The sequence below is a fragment of the Oxyura jamaicensis genome, chromosome 1, assembly GCF_011077185.1.
Source record: "Oxyura jamaicensis isolate SHBP4307 breed ruddy duck chromosome 1, BPBGC_Ojam_1.0, whole genome shotgun sequence".
Classification (NCBI taxonomy): Eukaryota; Metazoa; Chordata; class Aves; order Anseriformes; family Anatidae; genus Oxyura; species Oxyura jamaicensis.
The window spans coordinates 71,463,229-71,471,711 of record NC_048893.1 but is presented as its reverse complement, the minus strand read 5'-3'; the positions used below and the strand labels follow the sequence as shown (position 1 = coordinate 71,471,711).

The 8,483-nt window shown below is 43.4% G+C and overlaps 1 long non-coding RNA gene across 1 annotated transcript; it reads left to right on the top strand.

The window, feature by feature from the left end:
* The first annotated feature begins 1,747 nt into the window (after positions 1-1,747).
* On the top strand, positions 1,748-2,778 carry LOC118156087. Its single transcript, XR_004746144.1, has 2 exons — positions 1,748-1,855; positions 1,951-2,778. It is a non-coding gene; the product is annotated as an uncharacterized LOC118156087 (long non-coding RNA).
* The last annotated feature ends 5,705 nt before the right edge of the window (positions 2,779-8,483 follow it).

Below are 8,483 nucleotides of genomic sequence, written 5' to 3'. Positions count from 1 at the left end.
GAATTATTTCTATGCCAAATACAGCAACTTCAATAGTTAAAAAAGAGACAGATTTCTTGCTATTTCAGCCAAAACCACACTTTTAAATGAGTAAACTCTGTGTCTGAAAATTTCACTAGTGCTACTGCTGAGAGATCTTCTATAAAATACCATTTTTCTACGCAAACACTTTACCTCATTCATAATCAAAGGAACACTGGCCTCAGCTGTCAGTCAAATTTAAAAGGGCCATTTGTGATAATATTAGAGAGACCACATGGGAAGATTTTGTCATTCTGGTAACAAAGGCCTTGAAGCATGACTTTGACTTAAGAATGGGTACTTTCAGGATTGAAATTGGGATACACATTCTCTCAGATGCATTTATCAGAAATGCTTTGTTTCAGGTAGGATAATCTTAGCTTCTATTTCTGTAACTAAATCAAAATTATAAGGTCCTCCAACAATTTGTGATGTTTGCTTGTCTGCTTTCTAAAGGGTATTTTTGTAGAGCTCTCAGCACAGAAAAGCTAAGGAAGATTTAAAAGCATTTGCACTGAGCACACTGGTCATTATTCCCAAATTGCTTACACAGTTATTTAAGTACTAAATGCCAACTGTCAACATGAAAATTGCCTAAACAGATTTACATAGCCTCCCTCCTTAGTGTTTATAAACTTGCCTTGCTCCATAGCCCCATACCTTTTTTTTTTTTTTTTTTTTTTTTTTTTTTTTTTTTTTTTTTTTCTGGCATGGTTTGCAGTCCGGGTGTACTGAAGTGACAGAAAAAATGAGAGGTTGGAGTGGAGATTAGTGAGATTGCAAAGGCCCATTATGTAGCAAATATATGGACTGGTTTTTCTGCCCAATGCTCTGGTAGACCAAGGAATAAAGAGGCTTCAGTCATCAGCAGCAGGGAGAGAAGATTTCCAACAGCCTCAAAATGTTGGGGACCTTCCCAAGGTCTGAAACTGGGGGTTCCTATTTTTATGAATGTCAGGAGAAGCCACCTGAGTCCCCAGGTGAAATCCACAGGGATAGGGGGTGGGGGGTGGTGATCCTGTGCCACCTCAGGTGGACATGTAGCACACATGGGGACTGCTCACAAAACTGAACAAGAGGATCTGGGATTGTTGCAGACAAAAATATCCAACAATCAGACAGCATCCACAGGAAAAAAGGGAAGGGCCCCATCCTGCTCTTGTGCACTCTATTGTCAAAACTCCTGTCAGTGTCAATTGGGAACAACACTGGACTCAAAGGAGAAGAGTGAATCAGAGCACTCATGAAAACATTTTTCCTATCAGCAGTTTCACAGCCCATTTGCTTTGCCTATTGTGGTGGGTATTTTTTTTTCCCATCTTCTTCTCTTTCATCTAATTTTTGGAGTTTTTCCGACTTCAGCTGAACAGTATGAAGAGCTGAGGTTGCATTTTTTGTTGCTTGCAAAACAGTTTAAAATATTGCAGGGCAGGAGCCAATCGGAGCAAAGGGGTTACAACCACCAGTCAAATGAGAGAGATTCACATATTTTCCATCTTATTAAAGAAACAGGAAATCCCTGTGCTCCGGCTGTCTATTAAATATACCAGATCACCAGACTCTTGCTGAGAGCTACTCAAATTAAGTTCAGAGCTACCTGCAAGTAAAAGCAACCAACCTCAATTCCTTCAGGAGCATCCTCGTCTCTGGAAAAGCCACAGCAGCTCCACTTTGGTGCAATGCTTGTTGCTCCTGCTTCTCCATTTCCTTTCTTCATTTTGCATGGAAACCATACATCTGACTGCCCTGTTACTCCAAGCACCTTTACACGGCAGTGGCAGCACTGCCATCTTTCAGTCTCCTTGCAGAGCTGAGAAGTGACACATCACCTGAGGTGCTCTGCCCTTACAGATGGCCTCGATGCTAATATCTTCCAGTTAGACTATAGGTAATTGCCAATTAACCTATTCATTCATTTTACAAATACAGAATAACTTCTTCACCTTCCTGTACTGCTGGAAAGCATATAGTGAAGTCGCACGAGAATCTTGAAGACAACTTTTGGTCATAAAAAGTCAGCCACCAAAATCAGTTTTTCACAGCAACACATGAGTTGATATGAAGGAAAAAGCCTCTCCGTTCTACAAGAAAACCTTTGGAGGGAACGACTCCAGCAAAGCTGACAGCCTGGCAGATACCTGAGGGTTGAAGGAGCAGCAGACCATACTCTAGCCTCCCTTTCCCCAGAGAATGCTCCAGCTAGTAGAATGTTGTAGGGAAACATCATTCATTCCCCTTGCCTTCACCATCCTTTTCTGTTTCCCTAAGCTATGAGGGAACAGAAGACTGTCCTCAGGCAAACTGAAAACTCAGACACTGTTTAAGCAAGAATCAATAGGTAAAACCAGATAAGCCAAAAGACTGCCAGAAAGAAAAACCAAACCAAACCAAACAATAAAACTCAACCCTGGGAGTAAACAGAGGGAGAGGGAAAATCTTTTGAGATACAGCTGACTAGGAGAGGACTTGGAGCTGTGAGCGTGTGGATGGCTCATAACCTCCTAGTGTTCCTGGTGTACTCAAGGAAAATTGGACAAGGCCACAATCTTATGTAATGGCACTTATAGCGTATAATCTTACTACTTGGTGCAATTTCACTGATGGGGGAACACAACACGAGTCTTCATATATATTATTAAAGTGTACAGCACAGTCAAAGTGCTCTCAAAAACAGAATCCCAAAATACATCTTTAGTTTTGTTTACAGTGGTCTTTTTCTTCTGCACAGCTCTTTAGGACATCTATTACTAGTTATTTCTATTATTTGAATTAAAGTAATCCAATAGAACATATTTGTGCCATGTATTGTACAAACACACCATGAAGTCAGTCTTCCCTTCAGAAAGCTCATGTTTATTTAAAGCCATATACTCTACACTTAGAATGGGAGATTTTTTTGGAAAAAAAAAAAAAAAAAAAGTCCTCCAAAACAATCTAAAAACATTTTAACTGAAGACATCTGGGGCCACAAACTCCATGCTTGCTTCCACAACAGCAGTATTGTTTGTATAATACTACTAGACTCCACACAGGGCTGTCACCACTGCACTATTGCTGTGCAACACCCCGAAAATAACACCAATCTCCATGCTGCCCTGCAGAACAAATTTTTCTACCCCTCTGTTGGTCTGGTTCATGCACCAGCCTCCTCCAGAGGCACATGACAGAGCAGATAATCATCTTTCTAAACTGCCATTCAGAGCCACCTCAGTGCACTTCTTGCTACAGGAGCAAAATTTGCCACCCCAGTCATTACAGAGATGCACGCTTTTTTCCTCATGGACGGTGATGGCAAAGCTCACCAGCAATGTTTTGGCACAGCAGATCCCAGGGGCACACTCAGATGATTTGGTTGGGCTTCTAGTGTGGCACAGTGGGGTCCTGGCAGATGTTGGGCTGTTTGTGGGAATGGCTCATCTGTCCTCCTGCCCCCTCCAGCATGGTGGCTTCAGTGAAGGGACAACAGGTTCTGCCCCAGGAAAGCTTGCACTGTGTCTGGACATTGGGGAGGTAGAGGGATCCAGTCCTCAAGCACTGCTCCCTCACCCTTTCCCAGCCCATGATATCCTCTTCTTTTCCTCTGCTTTCCCCCTGCATGTAGCCCAGAGCCACCCTCAAAATCATTGGCATTAAAAGAAACCACCTGCTGTTCAATACATCCCTGTAATACTGCAAAGCCCTTCACTACAGTGACAATGTAGTCCGCTATAGTGGACTTCTCTTCATTAACTTCCTCTGTGTGTTCCCTGAATGCCTTTTATTTCCTCTGTTCCTTTTCTCTATTTTTTTTTTTTTTTTAACCCCATCACCATTTCTGTGTTCCAGGACGTCTGTACAGTTCAAAATTTGCCTACGCATAATCTGTTTAGGTGAAGTATTTTTAAGGTGCTAAAATCATTTGAGTTCATTATTAGAAATGTAGGGGAAAATAATCAAGAAAAGTTTACCAGCTGCTCAGGCTTCTCATCCTTCCAAATAATTTCTAGTTAAAATATATAAATACACTTCGCAGGAAATTTTCCTTTTGAAAAACTAATAGCATTTGGTAGCTTGAAAATGTCTTTCTACAGCAAATGAAGAGCAAATACACATATGCAACAAAATGATTTTTTGTAAGAATTATTTTTGTGCCTAAGGAGATATTTACAGGAGTGATTCTGTGGATTTGAAACCACCTATAAGCTACAGTTAATATGTATTTTTTTGCATGTGTGGAGAGTACTTGCAAATACTAACAGATAATTTGGATACAGTGGAACTTTCTCAGTGACTACAGAATCACAGAATTTCTAGGTTGGAAGAGACCTCAAGATCATCAAGTCCAACCTCTGACCTAACACTAACAGTCCCCACTAAACCATATCCCTAAGCTCTACATCTAAATGTCTTTTAAAGACCTCCAGGGATGGTGACTCCACCACTTCCCTGGGCAGCCCGTTCCAATGTCTAACAACCCTTTCAGTAAAGAAGTTCTTCCTAACATCCAACCAAAAACTCCCCTGGCGCAACTTAAGCCCATTCCCCCCGTCCTGTCACCAGGCACGTGGGAGAACAGACCAACCCCCACCTCGCTACAGCCTCCTTTCAGGTACCTGTAGAGTGCAATAAGGTCACCCCTGAGCCTCCTCTTCTCCAGGCTAAACAGTCCCAGCTCCCTCAGCCGCTCCTCGTAAGACTTGTTCTCCAGGCCCCTCACCAGCTTGTTCATTGTTTCTTCTTAACAAACACACACACACACACAAAATCATTAAAGTGTTTTCAAAACTGCCATTAGGATTACTGTCACTAGGAGCTGAGTGGAGCCAGTATTCTTGCCCAGGTCTGTTTGGTCTGGCTGAGAGGACATACGTCTGCACTGGGATTGCCCAGTGCTGAAGGGGTACTGCAATGGCTGGCCAACTTGAAGAAGGTCATTGTACCTTGCTTCCCTACATTTAGTATGAGTAATATGTTCTCTTTTGTGATCTACTGGTGAGGAAGGCAGCGTAGGAGATAATGTGTTCTTCTGATTACTGTGAGACATTGGCATTGCAATAAATTTTCCCCACCACCTGGAGTTTTGCGCCCCCCTCCCTCCTAATTATACAATGCTGCTCTAAGCAGAAATTCCCAACAAGCCTGAGCTTTCCCCACAAAGGCAACAGTAGAAGCCTCTCATCACCCATAGTGCAGCTCCATTATGATTTGTTCCCTGTAGGTATTTGTGCCTGCCCTTCTTCTTCCCTAACCACTGTGCACAGGGGTTGGTCTCCCCATGACCTCCAGCCTAGGTAATGGATCTTCTTCAGCTTTTCCCCAAATACACCTTCTTTGACTCTGCAGATGGCTGCTGTGGACACCAAAAACATCCTGTCTTTTATCCCTTTTGATTCTGGTTCAGGTTGTTTGAATATTATGTGTCACTCTTGAGACAGCCACTGCATAGAGTCATCAGAATCCCAGTTCAAAAAGGGAGGTTGTTTCACTCACAAATGATGTTAGCTTAATACTGCAATATAGTCTTTGGCTCCTGAAACCTAGAGCTTGGGCCAGACTGTCCCATTTGATCGCCACTTTGAGAGGCTTCTATTTTCAGTAACTGCCTCAACAGGCTATGGGAATCACACCTTTTGCCTGGTAAGCTCCATCTCCTCCCTGAAGACCTGACATTACCAAGAGCAAGCAGAGTGTCCTGAAGTCTGGCTGGTGAGGCCAGGCCAGCAGTTAAGAGCTAACTTTGTCCCCCTGCCCCTCAGGAGTTGGGAACTATGAAAATAAGAACTGCCTTTGAAATGCATTTCTGCCTTTGATAAGACCCAGAGCAGTGCTTGCACTAGGAGAATAGTTTAGCTCAGCTCACATGAAGAAATTGTCATCAATAGGTTTGTATTTATGCTGTGTCTGGCATAGTATTGACTTTTCTAAGTAAGCAGGTTTTAGAAATATTTAATAAAGCACAGAGGACTTTTTAAGTATAAGTATCACAGTTAAACACTATGGGTAGGATCTGCCCTGTGTACAGAGCTGCTCTCGTGACCCATAAACTACATTCTGTTCAGCCTCCATTTTGAGGGCTCCACTGGCCTGCATCTCTTCCAGCTGTTGGACAGGGGTGATTTCCCCCTCTACGCCGAGTTCCTTTACCTGGGCAATAATGACTGCTGCCCAGAAAATCTGAATGCATGGAGCTCAACCCAAAATGCAGAAGGGCAAAACTGAATTGGATGCAAGCAGGCACCGTCCACAGAAGCACCATGTGTTTGGAGGGAAGCTTGTACCCCTTGAACCCAGATGAAGCACCACATTGGAGCCAGAGGATATTGGAGCCAGAGGATAGAGAGGGCAGAATGGCCCAGGGCTGCTGTTTTCACTGATTTTGCCTCATGGGTGAGGAGCACGAAGGCAACAGCTTTCAGCGGCAAGCTGAGAGGAGCCTAGGGCACAAAACACAGGACTGAAGGCAGGTTGAGGGGGGAGGGGGGAGGGGGAGGGAGGGAGGGGGTGGAGGGCGGGGCAGCAAAGTAATTGGAGGCGCCAGCATGTATCACTAGCACCTCAGCACAAGGTTTGCTTGCCCCTACAAGAGTTCATTTAACTTCTCTTACCTTATTTTGGAGAGGAACTGGCTTCTCACAGAATGAGAATGCCCTTGCAATATTGCAGACTCCTAACTCAGCCTGTCACACTGTTTTTTCCATCGATATAGACCTGTTTTTAATAAGGCTTGCAATCCTCAACCTGAAGTCTCTGTGCAGCAAAAACACCCTCTTGGATATATGCTTTCAGGTGCTCTTCTGAGAAGAATAGAAAAAATTTGAAGCCATATGGGATCCCTTATTGACCCAAATACATGACACGGATGAACAAACACTCCCATTCATTTTGAATTTGTATGGTACATGTAAATACAACTGTCACACACTAGGTTTCTGAAATAACACCTCAACAGCTGTGAAAAAGTCAGCTTTGCTTTTTTTTTTTTATTATTATAATTATTTTAATTCGTTTGACCTCAATGAGACTATTCACATATGTAAAGTTATGCACAAGCTTAAATCTTTGCAGAATCAAGATTTGTGGGCTTAATCTAAATCCTACTGAAGATTTCAGTTGGTTTTGGATCAAGCCCCTTTCCTTGCCAGCAACAGAGCTGCATTTCTAGCAAAATATGTCATGCCTTAAATGGAAGCCTGGCCCAGGGACTCAGCTAACCTGGCGTTGGTTTCTTCGGCAGACCTCAGACAAGACACTTGGGGAAATTTGCTCACCCTGCAAAATGCTGTTAAGATCCTGCAGCTAACAGAGAGCTGGGGCTTACCTTACCACAGCTGTAGTCTGTTCATTCTTACCTAGCTCTCAGCAGTCAGCCATGGAGCATGGTCTCCATTTTCCCCATTGCAGGGCCAGCAAGCTCTTGTCTCTCCATGTGCTCCAACGTAGATGTACTATTTACGCATCATGCAGCAAAATGAGCATGCTATTACTTTTCCTTTTGGGAAACTGGATGCATTAAAACCATGAATGAATACAACAGGCATAAGCAGATTTGGACTGGGAGTAGTTAAACTGCATATCATGGTCCTAAGTGGCATCACTGTTATCTATAGGAACATCTGAGTTTCTTCCTTTGCCCAAACACTTCTGCAAGGCCATGCAAAACTATATAGATAAGTGGCAGATGTTCATATGTTTTCCTTATTCTTTAAAATTCTTAACTGTAAGATTTGTGAAATTCAAGAGCATTAATTATGCAAACCAATCACCACTGAGCTTCATTCTCCTACCATTCAAGTTCTTTCTAGTGGAAGATTATAGACACCCTACCCCTGTTCCCCCCAATGCCAATTAACTATATTATAGCTGCAGTAGCAAAGTCACAGCTGTAGGACTTTGGGTACAATCATACCAGCCACCTCCATCTTCCCCAGGCAGTCTTGGGAACCCTTGGGGAAGTGGGTCTTCTGCCCTTGGGCTCACCAGGATAGCACCCTGACTTAACGTCAAGAAAACTCTGCCAGTAGGATCCACCACAAGTCTATAAGTCATAATTCACCTGACCTCATAAGACATACACCAACTTCTACCACAAAGCTGACCAAAATGCAAGTATTAGAGGTAGTTGAGAAGTAAGAGATGATAGCGGCTCTCTGATGGAGTCACAAAACATCCCTGTAGGCCACAGCCACTTTGAGTGTGCCTCCTGCTCCCATTGCAATGCATCAGCCTCAGCCTTTGATGATTTGCATCCTCCAAGAGCAAGGAATTCTCAGCAGCCAAGACTTCATGTCCACACAGCCCTGCACCAGTGATATGACATATTTGCAGCATGGGGTTCATGTGTGAATTACTCAAGAGCTTTAGATCCACAGGATGGGCACCATGCCTGCACTAGTTCCCCTCTTCTGCACCCGAAACACAGAAGTCCAAATCATCCTGAACTGAAATAAGCAGCAAATAACCATGCTGTACTGACAGATGTGGCT